The sequence below is a fragment of the Camelus bactrianus genome, chromosome 8 (genome assembly GCF_048773025.1).
Source record: "Camelus bactrianus isolate YW-2024 breed Bactrian camel chromosome 8, ASM4877302v1, whole genome shotgun sequence".
In the NCBI taxonomy this organism is placed as follows: Eukaryota; Metazoa; Chordata; class Mammalia; order Artiodactyla; family Camelidae; genus Camelus; species Camelus bactrianus.
In genome coordinates, this window is record NC_133546.1 from 4125773 (window position 1) to 4147765 (window position 21993).

At 45.4% G+C, this 21993-nt stretch overlaps 1 long non-coding RNA gene across 1 annotated transcript; it reads right to left on the bottom strand.

Annotated features, from left to right (window-relative positions):
- Nucleotides 1-16113: 16113 nt before the first annotated feature.
- Nucleotides 16114-21785, bottom strand: LOC141578459 (uncharacterized). The gene is made up of 3 exons (XR_012508844.1): nucleotides 21455-21785; nucleotides 19140-21303; nucleotides 16114-18166 (listed from the first exon to the last, which is right to left on the bottom strand). It is a non-coding gene; the product is annotated as an uncharacterized LOC141578459 (long non-coding RNA).
- Nucleotides 21786-21993: the final 208 nt, after the last annotated feature.

A 21993-nucleotide genomic window follows, 5' to 3' on the forward strand; every position in this document is an offset into this window, starting at 1 on the left:
TATACACATTATATAATCTCATGGTGACATATAATGAAATGAAAGTCAGGCAAAAATAAGATCTGTAGGTTGACTCTAGCACCAAAACAATAACGTATCCATTTTTACATTGCTTTTGAAATTCCACAAAACCTTGTATTTCCTTTTCTTTTTCCCTTTAGGGACAGAAAAATAAAAATGTTAGAGCTGAAATAAGCTAAGGAACGCACATTTTAACCTTTGCTGAATACTCAGTGGATGGGAAATAATTGTCTGTTTTAAGAAGCCAGAAAATTTTCCTTTGACCTGCAAAGCGCACACTAGTTCTGCCTGCGTCTTGTTGCAGTGGCTTCCCGCTCCGTCCCCCTTCTGTGCTTCTCCATCACACCCAGACTGCCATCCGTCTTCTTCTCTAACACACAGAAGAGACAAAAAACAGCACAGAAAATCGCAAATTCTTTCTAGAGCCAGTTTGAAATTTTCCGAAAACATTTTAAACTGCTTTAAATGTTAGCCAAATGTCTTTATAGCACTCTTCAGTCTGACAAAATGTGAAAAGACAGAGTCCATGGGGCTAAGTTTGAAGGCTGAGCACCCATCGGGGCTTCCTCATACCCCAGGCTTCTGGCAGTGTCGAACTGAACGCTCTTTTGTCAGAACAAAGTCCAGTTTCAAATGTCATAATGAAAGGCTCTGCTTTTGTCTCTTTTGCCTGAATCATTTCACTCAACTTGGATTGATTTTATGCTTGTCCATCCTCCTCAACAAATGAAATGTTGAGATTCTTCTTATGTTAAAGACATGGGTTTTATAATAATGAACTGAGGGAGGCTTTGGGTAGTCAGCCAGCTTATGAGACACTATCAAGCAGACTCCTGAAGCCAGCGTGCTGGGATGAAAACCCTTGAGTATAGAAAAGGTTTTTTGTTGTTGTTGCTGCTGTTTTTGTTTTAAGTAGAGAAGGTTAAAAATTCCCATCAAGAAGGAGAACAGGGCACAGTGGTGAGGAACACAGAATTCAGCACCAAGCTGCCCAGATGACTAGGGGGCGACCTTGTGCAAGTGGCGAACTGCCTGTGCCTCAGCTTCCTTTCCTGTGAGGTGGCAACTGTGTTGTTACCCACCCCACAGGTTGGAGGAAGGAGTAAAAGGTACTTAGCATAGGGCCTGGTGCATGATGAGCACTGTAGTAAGTGGCAGCCGTTGTTACTACTTGGAAGCGCATGCACTGCGCCGCACACTGATGTTGACATAAGAAGACTCTTCCTGTTGAGTCTACTGAGGTGAGCGCAGGCACAGAAGCACCTCCGTCCCCAGGCGACGATATTCAAATTCAGAAAGCTGGTCGCCCAGTGCTTCATTTCCCCGTCTTGTGTCTCATGACACAGAATCCAGTACCGGTACAGACATCCCAGGAACGGCAAGTTGATTTTCTGAAGAAGACGTTGTTCCTCTCTCGGGCTACCTGGTGGCTCACCTGCAGAGAAAGGTGACATTGGCTTCCATCTGAGCTGGATACTTGTTTTAGAGAAAGCCAGAATCTACAGATCCATCTATAGAGTTGACAACATTATTGGATCTTCAAACACATGAATGTGACAGAGTCCTTCATTTTTCTGGATTCCTTCATTCCTTCTTAATTTCTCACAATGATATTTTCACATTGTCAGTGCAGGGCTCTCTCATGCCTTTCATTAGCTATAATTCTAATTTGACTTTTTGAACGGCATTTTAAATAGTATCACTTAAAACTTTTCAGTGTTGCTGGCATACGTAAAAAATTGAATTTTGCATAGTGACATCATATCTGGCCACCTTATTAAGTTCATTTTTTAAAATTCTAATAATTTACCTGTTCCATTTTTATGGCTTTTTTTTTCCTTGCCTTATTCCAATGGAAGACCCCCAATGCAATTTTAAATGCAACTGACCCTGGAGATTTCTTTTTGGGAAGTTTTAAATCACATATTCAATTTAATTAGTACATAAATTATTCAATACAAATTTTATTTGTTCTTCTTTCAGCCTTGGTAATTTATGTTTCCGAGGAATTTATTTCATCTAAATTTTCAAGTTTACTAACATAAACTTTGTTTATTATATCCTCTTAGCATTTTAAAAAATCTGATTTATAGTGTTGTACCATGTTTGCTTCCCAACACTGGCAACTTGCATATTTATTGGCTTTTCTGAACAGAGGTCCGTACATCGTTTTGGTCTTTTGGTTTGTTTACTTTCTCTACTGTAGTTATATTCTTTATTTTGTTAATTTTTTTCTTAACTTATTTTTTCCTTCTATTTTATTCAGGAATAATTTACTGTCCTTTTTTTAAATTTTTGAAGATGGATACTTATAGGATAAATATTTAGACTTTTTTCTAATACATGTTTTAAGAATATAAAAATTCCTTTTAAGCACCAGATACCCACATCTTAAAAGTTATTATGTGCATTATTTTCTTTAGTATTCCTCTCAAAATACTTTCAAATTTTTATAACGTATTTTGCCCATCACTTATTTAGCAAATTATTGTCTAATTTCAGAATTTTAATTAGGGATTTTATTATTTTTATACTGTTGATTTATAACTTAAGTCCATTGTGGTTGAAGAACATGTTCTGAGTGATTTCAATAATCTGAAGTCAGAAACCATGCTTTACAACCCAATAATAGGTTATTTTTAATAAATGCCCCTTCTCAAAAATGTTTGAAGGCTTAGTGTCAAGTATATTTTAATTTATAGTTTGTTTATTATGTTGGACAGAATTGTACGTTCATACTGATCTTTTTTAGGTCTACAAACTGCTTTGAAATAGATGTGATAATGTTTCTATTATAATTGTGGCTTTGTCTCTCCTGACTCTGAGTTCTATCAATTTCTGCCCTATGTATTTTGAAGCTATGTTTTAGGGAGCACAAGGATTTCAAATGTGTATATTTTCCTGATGGAGTCATCCCACTACGATCTGTAATCACGCTTCTTGCCTCAGATTCTCCTCTCTGATATTAATGTAGCTAAATCACCTTTATTTTGATTAGTTTTAATGGTATGTCATTTCCAAAGACTTGCGGAGAAACTTTTTCTGTTTCTATATTTTAATTCTGTGTCTCATAAATAGTATATAAAATGTAACATCCTAGTCTTGGTGCATTCATGTTTATTAAACTTATTGATATATTTGGCTTGAAATTTTTCATCTTCTAATTTGCTTTTTAATTGTCTCAATTTTCTTTGTTCCTTTTCATGTCTTATCTTCTTTGCATATGCTAAACTTCTTTTTCATTGAATTTTTTGTATTAGTCTACATGGTATTTCATTGTATTAGTCTATATCTCATTTACATTATTACACATTGTTACTATTCTTTTAGTGACCACTCTTCAGTACTTGCCTTAATATAGTCCAATAGATATTCTGTTACCACTTCCAGACAGTGATTGTCCCTTGGAACAGTTTACCCCATTTATTCCTTCTCCTACTTAAAAAAAGAGTCATTCTGTTTAACTATACTTACATATTATAAAAGATAAAAAGATAAGAACATTTGTAGCCTAGTGTCATTAATATTATTTTTTATATATCCACACATTATCCTATTCTCCGCTATTTATTCATCTCTACATTTCTGTTTCCTTCTGTGATCATTTTCTCCTCCTGGAGCATTCCTGCAGTTATTTATTTGTTGGAATTTTCATTTTTTTTTTATTGTTTGATTTTTGTGAGTACTTGTTTATTTAAAAAATATTTCACTTTAATTTTGGTGGAAATAGAATCATAAATTGGTAGTTATTGCCTCTCAGCATTTTAAAAATGCCTTTCCATCTTTTAATCACTTCTATTATTTTTATCAAAAAGTCAACTGTTAATTTTTGCTCCTTTGAAATGAATATATCGTTTCCTCCCTCTTGGCCACATTTAAAATTCTCTCTCTCCCTCTCCTATTAGTCCAGCTTCAGATAAACGAATTTTGTTGAATCTGTGACTTTCATAGGTCTAGAACATTCATCATAACTAAATATTTCTCCTGCCTCATCATCTCTGCTCTCTCTGGTACCCCAAGTAAATGGACATTTACTTGGACATTTTCCCACTATATCCCATGTCTTTTATATCCTTTTCTATATTGTGGATCTTTTTTATTTGGAGCCTACTTTAATACATATATTTTCTATGAACTCATCTTTTGCTTTACTATTCCTGTCCTAATTTAATTTGCATCAAATGCAGTTATTCCCAACTTAATTTCAAGTTATTTTTCATGTATTGAAAGTCCTTATTTTTGTAAGATTGAAACTTTCTGGTAAAGTAGTACATGTTTTTATATATCGCCTTCATCATTTCCCTCTGATTTATGAAATAAATTAAACATAGTTACTTTGAAGTTATTGTCTGCCAATTCTAAAGTCTGAATTACCTGTACATCTGTTTTCGCTTGCTTTATTTTATTTCTCTTGATTTTTAATAATTTAGTCTTATTCCTTGGCATCACTGGTAATACTTGATGATCCTCGTGACACTGTATATAAAATTTGTAGTAGCACAGAATTACATTTTCTTTCACACAGCTTCCCCCTTCTCTCTGGCAAACAGAAGAAGGCGAATTACCTTAATCTCATCAATAACTAAGTGGATGAGCATCAGAGCTACCCTTTTGCAAGATTCTCCGCAGTCTGATTTTTCATCTCCAATTTTAGGGCACAGCCTTGCAGGAACCCTAAAGGTCATGGGTGCTGACCATGGTTGCTCCCCGCCTGGCGGGTCTTGATGGCTAATACTTATTTTCGGGGAAATACAGGACTGTGGGAAATTCTGTTCCAGGTTTAGAGATATCTTAGTCCCTCCTGAGTGTGGCTTTGGTCATAGGGAAAACAGGTCAATTGCCAGGCTCTCTGACCCTTTAGTCATCGTAGGATCCTGGAACCTCATATATCTATTTTTTTTTCCTCCCAAACATCGTAAAATTGCCAAAGTCTTGGCCTGTTTCTTTGTTTCCTAGTTTCCACCTTCTGCCACGGCAGCCTGGATTCTCACAAACGTCTCTGACACTGTAGTCAGCAGATACCTCAAGGAAACCTGTGGGTGTGAGATGCCACCTCCCCGGCCTGGCTGACTGGAGGCTCCCAAATTCCTTCACATGGGGAACGCTGTGTTTTATTTGATTTTCCTACTTAGTGGAAACTGCAGCCTGTGACAAGCCTCCCGTCTGAGTCAGAAGTGGAAGTCCAAATCGCAAACTTTTTTTTTGAAAATCTGGGACTTATGTGGTGAAACTGGGCCACAAGCAGAGAACAGTGTCACCTCAACGTGAGCACATCAGCGGCTGCACATTTATTTTAGTGAAAACAGTCCCTTTCTGCTTAGCCATGGTTCATCTTTGTTAAAGTCTCTGTTCAGAGCGAGAACGCAGCTGAAGCCGTGAAGGACGTGAGTGGCGGTACGGGGCCCATCTCTTGTTAACCTTCGTTTCTCCACAGAAACAGGACATGGAGTCTTACGTTTATTCGGCTAGTTGAATTTTAAATTTTTAAGCTCATTTTACAAAGTGTATTACTTTCAGGGAATGAACACACGTGACATCGAACAAAGCTCCCAAAAGGTTGTTAAATGAGCGTAAAACTTCAAAGAAAAGCAGCAAGAATCAACGGATGTTAGATCAGTTGAGGGGATAGAACTGGACCTCTGATCTGCATCATCTACGGGAGCTAACTTGAAAAGTGTGTCTTTGAAACAGCATCTCAACTAGTCAAAACTAAAGACTGAATGGGTTTAATACTGAAGAAGAATGTCTACGCACAACGGTCAGTTTCTTCCCCGAGATGCTGCCCAGGCTCAGAGAAGCTGTGCACAAGAGGATGTCTCTCTTTATGAGAGCACCCGCATTAGCACACATAACCCACAGCAATACAGGACTAATTTTCAACGTGTCATAATTAGAAACTACAGTTTGTACTGGGCACATTCCGTTAGTCAACACAACTCTCTTTTGTCCCTGCTCAGGCAGTCTCTTGTGACCAGGATGCCTACAAACCAGTGCAGGAGACTTTTAATTAAAGCTGCAGATTGTAACAATTGTGCAATGAAATATTTGTGGAATTAAACCCCATGAAGTCCCTGAGCATGCCCACATTTAATAAATGTAAACAACCATTCACGGCAAGCCCAGGATAAAGTTACACAGGGTGATTTCACAGATTATTCACCCTGTCCACGCTGACAGTCACGGGGTACCGTCTTCTGGGATGGAGTGATGGCCAGAGAACATCCAACCTCAGGAACACCATCAGCATCACGGAACACCTGAATTCAGAGCAGAGCAATTGTCTACCCTGTACACGTGCATCTGGATGAAGAGAAAGCTAGCGGTCCATTGGAAGGAGGCAGAGGAGGGGAAAGGGCTTTAGTTTCCAGGCATGTCTTAAGAAGCGATGCCCAACTCAAATGTAATGTGAGGCAAAAATATAATTTTAAACTTTTAGTAGCCACATTACAAAGTAAAAAAAAAAAAAAAAAGTAAAATCAGCGTCAGTAATGTGTTTTAACCCAGTATGTCAAAAGTGCTTTCATTTCAACGTATAACCAAGAACAAAAGTATTGATGTATTTTACATTATTTCTTTATACCAAGTTTTTTTTAAAGGGGGGCGAATTCACACTGACAGCACATCTCAGGTTGGACCAGCCACACGCCAGGAGCTCCAAGGCCACGCTTGGTTAGTATCTACCATACAAAACAGCATCTAACAAAGCCAAAGTGTCTGTCGAGAATTATGGATGTCTGTAAAGTGCAGCCTTTGGAAAAGTAGCCAGTGGCTGTAGCCAGGAAACACAGTTAACAAATTATAAATGATCCAATTTTTTAATAGTTTCAACAAGCATGCCCGTTTCCTGACTATTAATACCTTTAATTCGTGAAGCTATGTAAATATTTAAACATACAAAATAATACTATATATATATTTTTAAAAATTTTTTATTGATTGATAATAATTTTATAATGTGTCTATATATTTTTGATAGGTAAACATATACTTAAAGTGTAAAATATAAATGTAAAGAATACACACAATTTTAAGAATGAGTTATTCTGGGAAGAGAGGGAAGCATGTGTTATGTGAGGAAAATTAAAAGGTGTTCATTTGTAACTGGCAAACTTTTAAGAGATCTTTTTTTCAAAAGAAACTATGCTGTACTTCACGTTTCCTTTTTCTTTTTTATTTTTTGTGGGGGGAGGTAGGTTTATTTATTCATTTATTTTAGAGGAGGTGCCGGAGATTGAACCCAGGACCTTATGTATGCTAAGCATGCACTCTACCGCTTGAGCTACACCCCCTCCCCCAACTTCTTAATGTCCAAGTCTCTCATTAGAGTCCAGGTAGCAAAGTTTGCTTCATATTTTTTCCGTGAGGTATATTAAGGTATAAGGTAAAACACCAGAAAATTTACATTTAGCCAAATGCCTTAAAATATGAAAATCAGAGAAGTCTCAAAAGAAAGAATCCACACATTCCATTCTTCCTGGTAGCTGAATATGTGAATTGTCAACAGAAACTGTGGAGAGTTCAAATCTACTGAACGGAGGAGGAAAGCAAATTTGCTGAAGCCCTGCCGTATAATTGCAATTACAGCATCACAACACTGTGCAAAACACGGAGCTCTGACAGGGCCAGGCCGCCTGGTCGCCCATCAGTACAAACCCAGAATCATTCTCTTCATCAGGACACAAACACACTCTTGGTGACCCGGGAAAATTTTACTAGTCTGAACTAATTTGAATTAGTCTCATTTCCATGGGCTGGTGTTCCCCTAACGCCAAAGTTATTCTCTGGGCGACACACTCCAGGAAGGCAGAGGTGTTTCTCAGTGACAGCACCTGCTGTCAGTTTGCTGTTAAGTGGCTGGAACGTACAGATAATAAAAGAAAAGATTAGAGGAGGACCACAGCATTCCTCAAAGTGTGAAAACAAAAACTTCTCGTATCCACCGCTTTCACTCTTATTCACAGAAACAGAACTGCCCATGTATAACGTGCCTTTGCCAATAGTTCTGTGGGTAAACGTCTTCTCAGTATCATCAGGGATACCTGAGTAGAAACTAGAAATGCTTCCTTTTTAAAACTTTGTGCTCAATCCTCGGACCCTCCTTTCTCTCACCTCATCTTAGACACAGAGTATCATATATATGAAAAACCCTATAAAAAAGGTTTTCAGAGTCAAGAAGCAGATGGGGAGAAGATGTTGGCATTAACCTCAAAGACTAAACAAACCCTGAGCAAAGTGGGCACTTACTTACTTATACTCAAATACAACGCGTAGTTATTCTGCAAAATGATTCAACCACAGTAATCAAAGTTTTCATAAACCAAGTAAATAATGTCCTGCATTTTAGGCCTTTAGGCATCACAGCCAGGCTTTCCCAGTGACAATTTATGAACTAAAGTGTCCCTATGTTCCCTCTTCTTGATATGACCTTTCATCAGAAGGATATCGGCCGAGTATCAGAAGAGAAAAAGTAATGGCAGAGAGGATGGAAAGCACACGTGTCCACAGAGGGGGAAGAGGCATGTGCAGGCGAGCTGGAGGATAGTGACACGATCGCGTCCACTCATCCTTCACCTGGAAAAATGATCATTTGTTCTAGGGCGCTAAGTCAGGTTACTCTGTGTAAGTTCTGCTCAAGGAAAAGAAAACTCTCCTACTTTCTTGCTTCTGAATCCCCCGAGTCCCTTCAGGTGGCGTGAATAAAATTATCTATGCTAACCATACAAGCACGGGGGCCCTCGTCTCTCACCAGGAACCCCCACTTGCCCTGAAGAAGTGCACATTCTGAAGTCCTTCCAAAACCCTGTGCATCACACCAAAGCAACCCTTTTCTTGGGGCGCCGGGGAAACCTAAGAAGGAGGACATGCCTGCAGTAGACCAAGCCAGTAGACCGGCTCTGCCAACAGTGCCAAGCCCGCTGGAGCTCCAAACGGCTGGGAGGAGCCTCCCAGGACACAGAGGGTAGAGCATCTGAGACTCATATTAGAAAACTTAATCCACAACGAGATGGGCGCTCACTGGGGTGGTAGAGTGTGTGCTCAGCTTGCATGAGGTCCCGGGGTCCATCCCCAGCACCTCCATTAGGAAAATGAACAAATAAGTAAATCAAATTACCCATCCCCCCAAAACAAACAAACAAAAAAGAGATCTCACTGGAAAGCGGTTTTCCAGGGAATAAATTGGATGCTCCTCCCATCACGGACCCGAGGCGTCAGTGATTCCAAAACCGGACAGCGAGGGGGAGAGAGGTGAGGGCGGCTCCTCCATCCCCGTCTCGCCCCCGTGGCTCTGCAAGTAGGACCGAGGAAGACGCCAGCAGCTGAGCGCCCCCACTCCCCTGCGTCGGCTTTTATATCAGAGTTTTTTCCTCTTTGTTTTCTCAATATTTAAACGAGAACGGCAGACTTAAGAACGGCTTCCCATCTGGTGTTTGGTTCTTTTTATCCATTTTATGTTCAGCTAAATGAATAGGAAGCAGTGTTTCTTTCATGTCTGTCATTGCATTCAAAATGCACTTTTCAATTAAGAATACGGGACGATGGAGGAAGGTTTCTTTTCAATTGGAGGTCGGTTAATGTTCCTATTTCAGAAGATTGTGCAGTAGTTTAGAGGAAAGCTAAGCCGGTATGATTAGTAATAAGATAGAAAACAATTAACTGGTGCTGTAACAAGCCAAGAGTCACAGGAAGCTGCTTTTGTAGAAAAATCATGGAAATAACTGATTTAAGGAAATGCAACTGTCAACAAGTAAAACTGCGATTATTTTGTCTGGACTTCCAGCTGAGGAACAATTTATATCAGCAAACTACTTATGTGTTTTTCCTTGAGCTTTTAACAAGTTTATCTACTAATTTATGAGTGTGCTAGGAACCACTAAATGGAAACTTGTGTAAAGCATAAATATTGATCTCTGTTTCAAAGGCAGCAAGTGCACTCTGGGGACTCAGAATGAAAACAGAGGCAACTGGGCGGGACCCTCCCAGGGTCCAGACTAAGACTGCAGCGCAGGGCCGTCCTGGCTGGAAGAAATGTTCCACTTAGGCGTTGTTAGGAATCCTGCATCTCTCAAAATTGTAGGGTTGTGAAGAAACCCATCTCCCTCCCTGAAGATTAGACCTTTGGAAAGAAGACAGAAGAGCTCTGTCTGGGATGCATCTGCCATGAGACAAAATGACCAAGCATTGCTGATGTCTGAGGCATGGTGTGTGTGTCTGTGTGCGTGTGTCTGGGTGTGTGTCTTAAGTTAAAGTCTTCTGGACAAAATGATTAGATACTCAACGAGTAAAACAAAATAAGTGGGTATAATCTCTGCCCCATCCCCCACTAACACTTCAGAAGGGCAGAGGTGGGCCAAGGAAACGTGAGATATTCTCCACAGGGGGAGCCTGGGGTAGCAATCTGGTTCTAGGAGAAAAAGGGGAACTTTGGTGACAGTGCCATTGGCAGGGTGTGTATACATTTACCAGATGGTTCAGGATGGCTGGGGAGTGGAGAGGCACTCTACCAGTGTTTCATGTGTCTGCCAACCATGGAATTCTAAAATTGGCAATCTTAGAATTGACAGTGACCTTCATAATCTAACCTCAATTTACAGATGGGAAAATGCCCCAAGGGCAAGGCCAAGGTCCCAAGAGTCAAGCCAACTGGAAGCAGACTGGGTCTTCAATCCAGGCATCCTGCCCCATTCAATAAATAGATGCTAACATTTCCTATCACCTCAAAATGTTAGTAGGAATGTAGCTTGGTGCAGCCATTATGGACAATCGTATGGAGATTCCTTAAGAACCTGAAAACAGACTTTGTGATCCAGCAGTCCCACTCCAGGGCATACATCCAGAGGGAACTAATTTGAAAAGACACACGTGCCCCGCTGCTCCAGGGTGAGAGCCTGAGCTAGCGCTGGCTGCAGTGTGGATGCTGACCTTGGCGTCTTGTCCCAACGCGAGCACCTGACGTAAGCCTGGACTGCCCAGGCACCCACTTCAGAGAGGCAGCCTCTGGATGCAGGCTATCTCCAGTGAACACACTGCCAGCCCTGCCACTAGATAAGCAGCCAGGTTGCCACCGCCCCCACGAAGCTCCTTTGTTTTAGAGATGCTGGTTAATTTAGATAATTGGCCATTTGGGCTGCTTGGGTTTTTTTCCCTTTCTTTCTCTCTTCCCACGTTTTAAATTCCTGCTGTCCTGTTTTAAATTTGCCAGTAAAGAATGAGCCCACGAAAGCCTAGACCTCCACCCCCCAACTCGAGTAAAAGCAGAGCCCAGGCCCCTGCGAGCTCGCTCTCCCCCCACCCCTTGCTGGCGGCCCCGGGTGTACCCTGTACGCTCCAGGACCTGTAAGTAGTAAACTTCCTTTCTCCGGAGTTCCCTGGTGGTTGTCGCTGAAAGGTGTCTTGCAGTCGCAAGAATCGGTGGTCCAGTGGGAAGAAGCTCTCAGGCCCAGGCGAGCGCCCCCAGGGGTTTCCAGCCATCACGTTCCTCTGCGTAGGCTGAAACCTGCACAAAGCAGTGGTGTTTGAGAGGAGCGGTCAGGGAGGCATCTCTGAGAAGTGACACGTGAGCAGAGATCAGATGAGCTGAGGACGCGTGCTGTGCGCTGTCTGGGAGGTCATTCCAGGCAGAGGGAAAAGCCTGGAGACCAAAGCATGCTCAGAGGACGTGAGGGAAAACAAGTGTGAGACGGGAGGTGGGGGGAGGATGGGCCCCTGCAGGAACTGGCAGAGAGCGTCTTCCTAGCTGCCCAGCCAGCAGCCCTGGCCTTTTGACAGGTCCAAGCCTGTTTCTCATAAGCACCATCAGAGAGTGCAGAACCAGATGCACGCAGCACACAGAAACGCCGCAGGTGGAGTAGGAAAGCTCTGTATTGGAGTTTCTACGTGGGGTGATGACAAAGTTTTGGAAACAGAGAGTGGTGGCGTTTGCCTAACACTGACTGTGGGCAATGCCCATGGTGGTACATTTAAAAATGTTCAAATGGAAATCTGATGTTATATGTAAACATATATGTATTTTCCCACCGTAAGAGAAAAGGAGCTTCATGTTAGCTTGGCTTCATGTCGAACTTAGACGAATGTTGGCCAACAGAGAAGACCAATAAGAACAAAGACCCCCCCAGGGCTCTTCTCCGTTAGTGCCCAGGGTGGCCAGAACACGTGCCAGCAGGAATTCGCTGTCCCGCAGGTCAGGAGGCCAGAACCAAAGTCAAGTCTGCACCGGGTGGTTCCCCCCAAGGGCTGTGAGTGAGGCTCCGGTCCAGGCCCCTCTCCGTGGCCTGCAGACACGTCTTCATGCTCACACGGCATTCTCCAAGCATCTCTGTGCAGGACACCAGTCATACTGGACGAGGGCCCACACTGAAGACCTCATTCTGGCTTACCACGCCCTGACAGAGACCCTGTCTCCAAATAAAGTCACATTCTGAAGTAGTCAGGGTTAGCGCTTCAACTTATAAATTTGGGGGGAAACAATTCAACCCATAAGAGCCATGAAAGTGCACGTGCACACACACACGCACACACACACCGCTGCCACATGGTGATGGAGACACAGAGATGGAGGTGGACTTTGGGTTGGAGCTGTGCCAGTTCACAGCTCCAGGGTGCTGGTCAGGTGGATCAGCCATTCTGACCTGCATTTCCTTGGGTTTAAGTGAGATCAGATCCGCCTCGGAGGTGGGGTCTGAGGATGAAGCCATGTGCAACCCTCGGGGTGGTCTGCAGCTCCCTGTCCTTCTTGGAGCTCCCCTGCCCCACCTCCAGCCACCCCCTCCCCCCCACTTAGGGCTTCTCTGCCTTTCTGTGCTTCAGTGTCTGTACATACACATATCTCTTTGTCAGCTCTGTCTCATATACATATGTCACAGATTTTTGGAAGGTTTGGATTCACTTCCTGTTTTACTGCTGACTTTGCACTGGAGGCAGCAGTCTCCTGGACAGCTGGGAACAAGGCTTTGAGAGAAGAATAAAGAGACTCAGGCAGGAGCCCTGCCTCCTCCTACAACCCACTGTGGACCCTGAGCCCTCTTCTGCTTCCTAGGAGACGTGGAGCAGATACTTGCTAAACTCCCTCCTACCATTAGCTTCCCACCAGCCTAGAAACTTGGAAAGCTTGCAGTCATTCTCGTCCTCAGCAAGAGCCAAGGGGAAGGGCATCTGGGGAGGAGAGAGTCTTATTTGTGATTTAGTGATCAGCACACAATTCTAAATCAAAGCAGACAATTTCACATGTGTTTGCTTGTTTTAATTATGTATTTTTCCACTTTGCAAACCATACTGCTTTCTCCATATTGATGATTCCAGGCACATGAAGAGAAGTTGTTCTCATTTTTCAAGAGATACTAGAGTTTCTAATACCCTGAGAATCCCTGACAATATCTGTAAGATTCTCTCCTCCACCTTCAGCTCTACCCCATGACCCCCACGATCCAGGACTTCAATGACTATGTCCCCTGACATGGAATGGATTGCTCCAGAAATCATGGCTTCTCAGGAAAACACATCCTGTGCCTTCTTGATTCCACGCCATCCTCTTGTGCAGTTTGACCACCCCCATTGTTCTCTTCCAACTCAAGTTCTGCACTTAATAGTCCCAGCTTGCTGTCCACATCTTCTCCAGATCCTCTCCAGTGCTACTTCTCCTCATTCTTCATTCTTTCAGCCCTTCCACAGACATTGCTATTTTATTTTATTTTATTTTATTTATCTAGATTCTGCTTGAACATCTCTGGTAAACCATTCATTCATTCTTTTATTTTTCTAAAAAATTTAGTTGAATGATTACTACGGCCTAATGTGTGAGAATAGAAAGGAGAAGACAAAACCACCATCCTCCAGGAAACTGTGGTCCAATGACAGAAAAGTCAACATTTTCAGCGTAGTAGGCTAAGACACATGTTAGGAAGTTTGCATCATTTCCAATCTTGGTATCAACTTTTATCAACAGAAAGAAGCAGTTAGAAGTGACCCCATTTTTTTCAAGATGTTAACTCGCTTAAATGTCAACGTCTCTCCATGGCAAACACCCAACACAGTTATGCGTAAATCAACACAACCAACTTTGCTGCCGCCTTTAAGAAAAAAACCCAAAGGTAATATAAAATCCAATCATACCTTGTAAGAAGGATATTATCATATAATAATAAATTGGGCAACAAAGTTCAAGATAATTTTTAATTTCTTAAAAGGGGATTAAAAATAAAATTGAGCGCTTGAGCACTTCCTGGTAATTAAATTTTCTCAAGCAGGCCACAGCCTCATCACCACCGCAGGAGGCAGTCCATTCACTCCCTGGACAGCTTTAATTGTGAGAACATCCTTCTTCCCCAAAATGAATTGAAATCAATTCTCTATAACTTTCCCGCTGACACCGGCCCTGCCCTCTGGGACTCTCAGAATGATTCGAATCCATCTTCCACATGGCGGTCCTTTAGGTCACCCCCTTGCTTAGTCTTCTCTTGTCCAGACTTGAGGTCCATGCAGCACAACCGATCTTGTACATTATCATTTTTTGTTCAAACAGAAACTTACTACTGAAGGTACTCAGCCTTATAAAGTCCTGTGAAATGCTGCTCTGCACCCTCCCCATCTATAAACGTAAGTGAACCACCACCACCCTGTTAGGCAGCTTCTCTTTCTTGCATGGTCCAGATCACGGTCAGGGTGGGCAAGCCTTTAAAGCGCCTCCTCTCATCCTGCTGCTTAACTGCATCTCTCCTCTCCTGGGTTTTCCTGCAGTTGGCTTTCTTTCAGTTAAAGGATATGATTTTACATTTATCCTAGTAAATCCATCTTTTTAGCGTCAGTATAATTTCTAAATATGTTAGCTATTTGGAAGTCCCGATTCTGTTAGCCAATATACTCATGCTGGGTTCACAGTATCCATACTTTTGATAAGCATTTGTTCTGAGTCTTCACCCAAATAACTGAACCTTTTAAATCAGGCATGAAGTTCTATCAGAAATCCCTCTCCAGGCCTCTAAGGTCCAGAGCAGACATACTTGCACGGCTACTCCCTCCTCTGCGGTCATCAGAGCTCTGCTGGACGCGTTCACAGGCTCCCCTCCTCTCCCTCGGCTCCTCCCCTCTGCAGCGCCCCGCCCCACTGGCCCTCCCTCACGGAGCCCACCCCCCTGAACTACTCCTGTGAGCTCTGTTAGACGTAGGTAGGTCGCACTGACATTTTGGAATGAAGGAAGCTTTGGAGCTAGAAATATCTTGGTTTGAATTCCAGCCCAGCAAGTTAGTAGCCTATTTCCACCCCGTTCTGTGAGCAAATACTCATTCCTCTGAGTATTGTATTCATTTTCCCATCTCTCAAATGAGTATGATACCTGTCCTGCCCGATAGCACGGGGGGGGGGGGGAGAAGGAGGAGGGGGAGGGGGAGGGGAGGAGGGGGAGGGGAGGACAGCCGATGTTATTGTATCAGGCAAGGGCCAGCACACTTCAGGCCTTCGCTTCTGAGCTTCCTGCAAGCACTTTACATCCGTGTCTTGTACCAAGTCTGGATTATGGGACAGAACTAGTGTTTTGCCTTAATTTGTCCAACACATGTTGGCTGTTTAATGAGATCGCCCCCCGCAGTGGGCTGAATGTTTACACTTCCCCCCTTAAATACCTACGTTCAAACCCTCCCCCCAAGCTGATGGTACTAGGAGGCGGGGCTTTGGGAGGTGCTTAGGTCATGAGGGTGGAGCCCCCACGAATGGGATTAACACCCTCCAGAAAGCTCTGTTTTCACCCTGTGAGGACACAAGAAGGTGGTCCTCCACAACCTGGAAGAGGGTCCTCATCAGAATCTGACCAGGCAGGCTCCCTGATCTTGGACTTCCAGGTTCCAGAAGCATGGAAATAAATTTATATTGTTTTATAGATCATGCAGTCCATGGTGTTTTGCCAGCACATTCTGAATGGCTGAACTGAGAACTTATGTTTGGATCTGCACCTTTGACACCAGCCATATAAACAGAAGAGGATAATCAGTGATGACGTCTGCGCAAGTAACTTGAGATTTTTTTCAAAGGCGTGTTTTCCTAGTTATTTCGTCTGACTGCTTCCGCTCGTGTTACCCTTGCTGCTGTTAGAACTTATTCTGACCATTTTGAATTAGTCACAGAAGGAGGGCAGTTCTGAACAAATGAGGGGAATCAATCGAAAAGGGCAGAATCCCAATTTGGATGAGAGCTTTGGGATGATGGCTCCCTCAACTCAAATAAAATGAACATACCCATGATCAGTGAGCAATTTGCAGTTTCCAGGATGGAAAAGAAGAGACACTTCTGAGAAACTGGTCCTGCTAGGGTATAGCAAAGAATGATGGCAGTGGCGGACCCGGGACTTTTTCTACACTTGAGATTTTCTCATAATAGAGAAATGAGATGGACTTGACCAAGGCGAGAAAGAAGTGGAGAAAAGAGCTAATTCTCAACAGAGAAGTGGAAACCCAAGAGAAAAAGAGGAAGGACTTAGAAGAGAGGAGACTGAATGGGACTGGAAGAACAGAGCCGCGGCTTCTGCGTGGAGCAGGCTTCCCGGGTCCTGAGCCAGACTGCGGGCGCAGGCGTGGGTGAGGGAGGCCCCTGGGGACCGTTTTCCCCAAATGTGTGTTTTTTGATATAATAAATCGTGAGTAAGGAGAGCCAAAGAGCTTAACCAAAAAAACTTTTTGCAGTAGAAAACCAAGAATATCTGACTATTTAGTTTGTTTTCTGGCCTAGGGGGGAAGATAACATTCTCACAAGTTATAATGCAGGCAAATATCTCTCCAGACACCAATGCAAACAAGAAAATGACAGGAAAGCTCCAAGCTTTTTAAAACCAGACTTCATGGAAAAACTAAAGAATGTATAAATCAAATGTGATATATTTTCACCCATATCTCCTTAATTTTAGGAGTCTCTGTAGCATAATAGCTTTACTTCGCAAGAATCAAAGACATGACATAGGCTATTAATGGGTACCTTAGGGACTTCACATGAGTTTAAATCCTCTTTTCAACTTCCAACCAAACACAAAATAGCTCGTCACTGACTCTTGTTTTTCTGAATTGTATCCACCCCTACGAGGTTATGTTTCCAACATGATCCACCAAATAATTCATCTTTTGCTGACACCTAAGCCACTGTAACTTCAAATTCATCAGTAAGAAGGGCTTTTAATCAGAAGTTAAGAAAATACTGCCACCAAATCAGCTGTAGAACGATCTGCCACCTTATGTAGACAAGCTCTTCGATGAGAACTCACAAATACCAAGATTCAAACGGCTCTCAAAATTTAAAAACGGAGGTTAAAAAGGAAATGGACCTCCTGGACACTTCAGCATGTCCAGGGAATTACAGACCTTTGCACATCTTGTATGGAGGTTTAACTCTGAGCTGAGACAAGGCAATTTTGTTTGTGCAGCATAGCCGGATGGTCAGAATTACCTGATACATTTAAAACCTCACAGTAAATACTGTAGGAGGTGAGATTTTGCCCTCAGGGTGACTGAGCACTGTTTACAGTGCCTGGATTTGGAGAGTGGGTTCAAATACAATTCACAGACATCCACTCAGGGCTCACGATGTGCAAGATATAGAACAAGGACCTTTAGCTGGTAGGTAAGTAAGGGAGTGGAGGGGAGTCCTCATCCTGGTGGGTTCGTGAGCAGATGTGAGACAGGCCACACGTGACAGCTGGAGCGAAGTGGGGGAATCTGACAAGGCCTCCCCCTGCTGTGCCATTAACTCTGCGTATTTGGAGTGAGAAGTGGGGCTGGAGCACGAGGTCCATCAATGTGTCAGGATTCCCTTCAGAAGAAAATGTTCATCTGTGGTGTTTGCCATGAAAATTGGTTCCAGACGAGGAAAGGACGAGGAGAGAAACAGCAGAAGCAGAGATAAAAAAAGAGTCAGGAAGACTCTGCTCTTCCCTCAGCATCCTGAGAAGACGGCTCTTATTTCCTGGTGTTGGAGGGACCAGCCAAGTTAAGAACGTTCTGCATCTTTCTACATTTCTGCAAGACAGGCATATTTCTACTTCTTGTACCCATTGCCCTAGTAACAGATCCTAAGTTCAATCTTTCCCATCACAAGAAGGTAAGTCCTTATAACAGATCTTCTAATAAAGCCGGAGGCGGGGCGGGGGTCGGTCCTCGAAGATAGAAGATTTCCCTGTAGGCACAAAACCGATAAATAAAATGAGGTTTTCAAGTTAGAAGCTCAGACCATAAAAGCTTACAGAATAATTGGCCCTGAGGCCCACAAACTTCTAGACCTGCAAATAAAAGAAATATACTTCAAAGTGATGGTCTCCAGATGGAGGCCCACAAGTGTGGTCTGAGCCAGAAGCCGAAGCGATTTACACACGTGAGTGAGATCAGCGTCCGCAGATTCGGCGAAGGTCACCGGGAGCGCCCCGACAAGAGGCCAGTCCCGGAACACCCGGCCCGGCACAGCCGCCCCGACACACCCGCCCCGGCACACACACCCCCCCCCCACCCCGGCACACGCGCCCCGGCTGAGGCTTCGCGAGGACGAGGCCCTTTCCCGGAGGCGGGGGGCGGGAGTCCCGGGCGCGGGAGGGGCCGCTGAGCCCGGACCCCAGGGGCGGTGAAAGAGCCCCCCCCCCCGCGCGCCCGCGCCCCTCGCGCGCCCCGCGCCCTCTCAGCGGAAGCGAGGCTGGTCCCCGCAGGCCTCCTTTCCGCTGGGCGCGGGCCGCTCCGCAGCCTGCCTCCCCGGCCTCCTGCTCGCCCTCTGGCCGCCGCCTGCAGGCCGTCCTCGGGCAGAGAGGCCAGCGGCCCATGCCGGCGACCCGCCAGTCGCCGTCCTCCTCTGCTCAGGCCACCCCGGGCCCTTCCTGCTCGCCCAGGGGGGCGCTTCCGGGAGCTGCATCCGCAGGGGCCTCTGCGCCCCCCGCCCCCGCCCCCGCCCCGTGTGAACGGCCGCGGTTCCTCCGCCTCCGTCCCCTGCGGGTCCTGCTCCTGCTGCCTCGGGGTCTCTCCCCAGGAATCTCCTGGAAGCTTCCTCCCACTGCCTCCGTCTCTGCCCCGCGCTCTCCTTGCAGGGTCCCCAGGGCCCAGACTGGTTGTTGTCTCAGCTGCCCCAAGCCCGTCCCACCGCCGCATCCCGCCCAGCACTTACCCACCATTTGGTATGTTAGGTTTTTTATTTGTTGACTGTCTCTCTCCCAGTCCGCAGCTCCAGGAAGGCAGCGGTTTCTGTTTCCTGCTGTGTTTTGGGTTCTCCAGTGCCTGGAGCATCAGAGCTCAAGGAGCTTTGTCTCGACTGGAGAATCTCTCTGTTTCTCAAGGAGTGATCAATTGACTGCAGCTCACAGGCATAACCCATGTATTTGAATTCTTCCGTTAAGAGCTCTTTTGTAACTTAAGTCATTCCAACTTGTCCTCCACATGGGAGGGAGCAATGAGATTACAATCAAACAGCTAGGAAGCTGCGGGGCTGGGATCTGAGCCCCGGACGAGGGGGTCAGAACCCACACTCCTCCCTGCTACTTACTGCTTCTCTTATTTCAGCAAAGCGTGAGGAGGGCCCAGAAGATGGCAGATACCTTCTGCAGACACCCAGACACACAGAGACACCCCTGGGACCCGGGGCCTCCCACTCTCTGGGAGACAAACAGGATAACGCTGGTGGCAAGAGGAAGCCTCGGCAGTGGTGGAGGTGCAGAGAGGCACAGAGAGGTCTCCCTGGCAGAGGGGGCAGCAGAGCAGCCCCGCAGGGCTGAGAGGAGTCCCGACGTGTGGGAGGCCTCACAAGCTGCTCAGTGTTTGGGGTCACATCCCGTGAGGATGGAGGAGCAGGAACCGAAGCTGTATCCACGCCGATACACGCGGACATGGTGTGTCCACGCCAGATCACATCGGGGAGGCAAGGACAGACTTCCACAGAGTTGAACTCCCCTGATACAAAGTATTTCAGGGCATTTTCAGATCTTTAAACAAACACAGCCATGTGACATTGTATTTCACACGCCTGTAAGCTCATAGCCTTGGTGTAACAAGCAGCAAAGGCACACAACGTCCACGCGCACCCCGAGGTGTGCCCTGTATGTGAATAAATGTAATCAGTACGGTCCACGTGCCCAGACGCTTGCCTGGTGGGCTATACAGAGATTCTTGGTTCTGTATTCGCTTTCCCTGGATGAGCAATAACCTCCTACCTGATCCCCCCCCTTCCTACCTGGAGACCAGAGTGAGCTTCTTGGAGGGAAGACCCAGTCGGGGCACGTCTTACCTTCAAGCCCTCACCGGCAGAGACTGACATCCTCATACGTGTGGTCATGAGGCCTGGGAGGTCATCCGTGGAGAAGTGGCCCCTCCCCGTCAGCGGACCTGCAGCGTGATCCTGTCCTTTGAGCTCACTTGGTGCAACTTTTCCACGGCTGCCTCTTCTTGCTGCGTCTTTAAAAAGCCAGGCTGCTAATCCCATCAGGACCATTGCCAGAATGTTATATCCTAGTTGTCATCAGAATCCAACCCAAATGTCACCTCCTCAGTGAAGCCTTCCCTGACTACCTTACCCAAAGCGGTTCCCCGCCTGGGGCTGGCGTCATGGGCGTGGGACCAGCCCAGGAGCAGGGGCCTTGGGCGCAGGAGGGCCCTGTGCTGGGCCTGATGCTCTGTGTGGCCATCTTGAAGCCCTGCCTTGCTATTTTTTTGACAGCAGGCCCTGCACACTGTGTCCCCAGTTCTCCCCTTGCTCCAGGTTGCCTCATCCCATTCGGCTTTCTACGTGGCACTTCCCATTATTCAAAGTGATCCCTGTTGTTAATCTGCTCACTGACCTTTCCCCTCTCTAAGACGTGCGCTCCCACAGAACAGGAACGTCGCCAGCCTGGCTCACCACTGGGTCTCTGGCACCTGAAACAGGGCCAGACGGAGAGTGAGTCTCCATAAGCACATGGTGAATTAATGACGAAGGCAGAACACTAAAAATACAGCGGGGAGTCCAAAAAATGCAGAAAGGAGTGGATGCGAGCTGGGCCTTCTGCCATGGCTTCAGACTCATTTCTCCAACACCGGTCATCCCACTGATGTGAGACACTGATTAATAAAATAAACACGTGTCATCCTAGGGTAAATCCATCCCCACAGTTGAAGAACCAAAACGGCGCTTAAATAGTGCACCTGCCAGGGGTCCCGTCCCGGAACCACCTCCTCCCCTCCTCCTTCCTTGTGGAATCCCGGTGGTGTTCAGGGGTCCCTCCTCCTGCCATCTGTGCTCCTCTGGGAAGTGACCTCATCCCCGCTCCAGCCCTGGACCGGGCTGGCCTGGCCACTTCCAGGTGCCTAGATGGGAAGTCAGAACCAAGGCAAGCTGGACCGGGCAATCCTGAGGGCATTCTTCCCAGCTCTTCCCAAAGAGTTTCTGCAGCTGAGTCTTCTCCCCTGACCCTGTCTGCCCCACCATGGGTCTCGGAACGACTAAATCTTAACTCACCATCAGCTGAGAAATAAAATCTTCAGTGGAGGGAGGGCAAGCCCAAGAGCTGCACGCTGCTGGGGCTGGAGCCACTGACTGAGCCTGAGACCCGCCAGGTGCAGGGGGCCAGCCCATTTCCCATTTAAGCCGGTTTGGTCGGGTTCTCTGTTTCTCGGAGTCAACGGTGTCTTAACTGATCTGTAATGATCACTTTTCTGCAGAGAGAGAACATTAGCGAGATAGGACCTAATTGCATTCGTCATATACCTTCTGCCGCATTCAGTGATGTGCAGTATTTAAAAATACCATCAACTTTACTTTTCCAAATATATCACTATATTCATGCTTGAAAACAGAGGCTATAGCCTTTTATGGCATGTTTGAGGGTTATGCCCATCAAGGTGGAACGTACATCACAGGGTCTTTGTCAAGACAGTGGGACTGAAGGACTGTGGTGAGGAAACCAGCTCTGTGTCTAGGACCAGAGCCCCGGCCCCACCCCCTCCTCACTTGGGGCCAAGACAGAGGTCATAAGCTCTCCAGCCTCCGTGACTCCG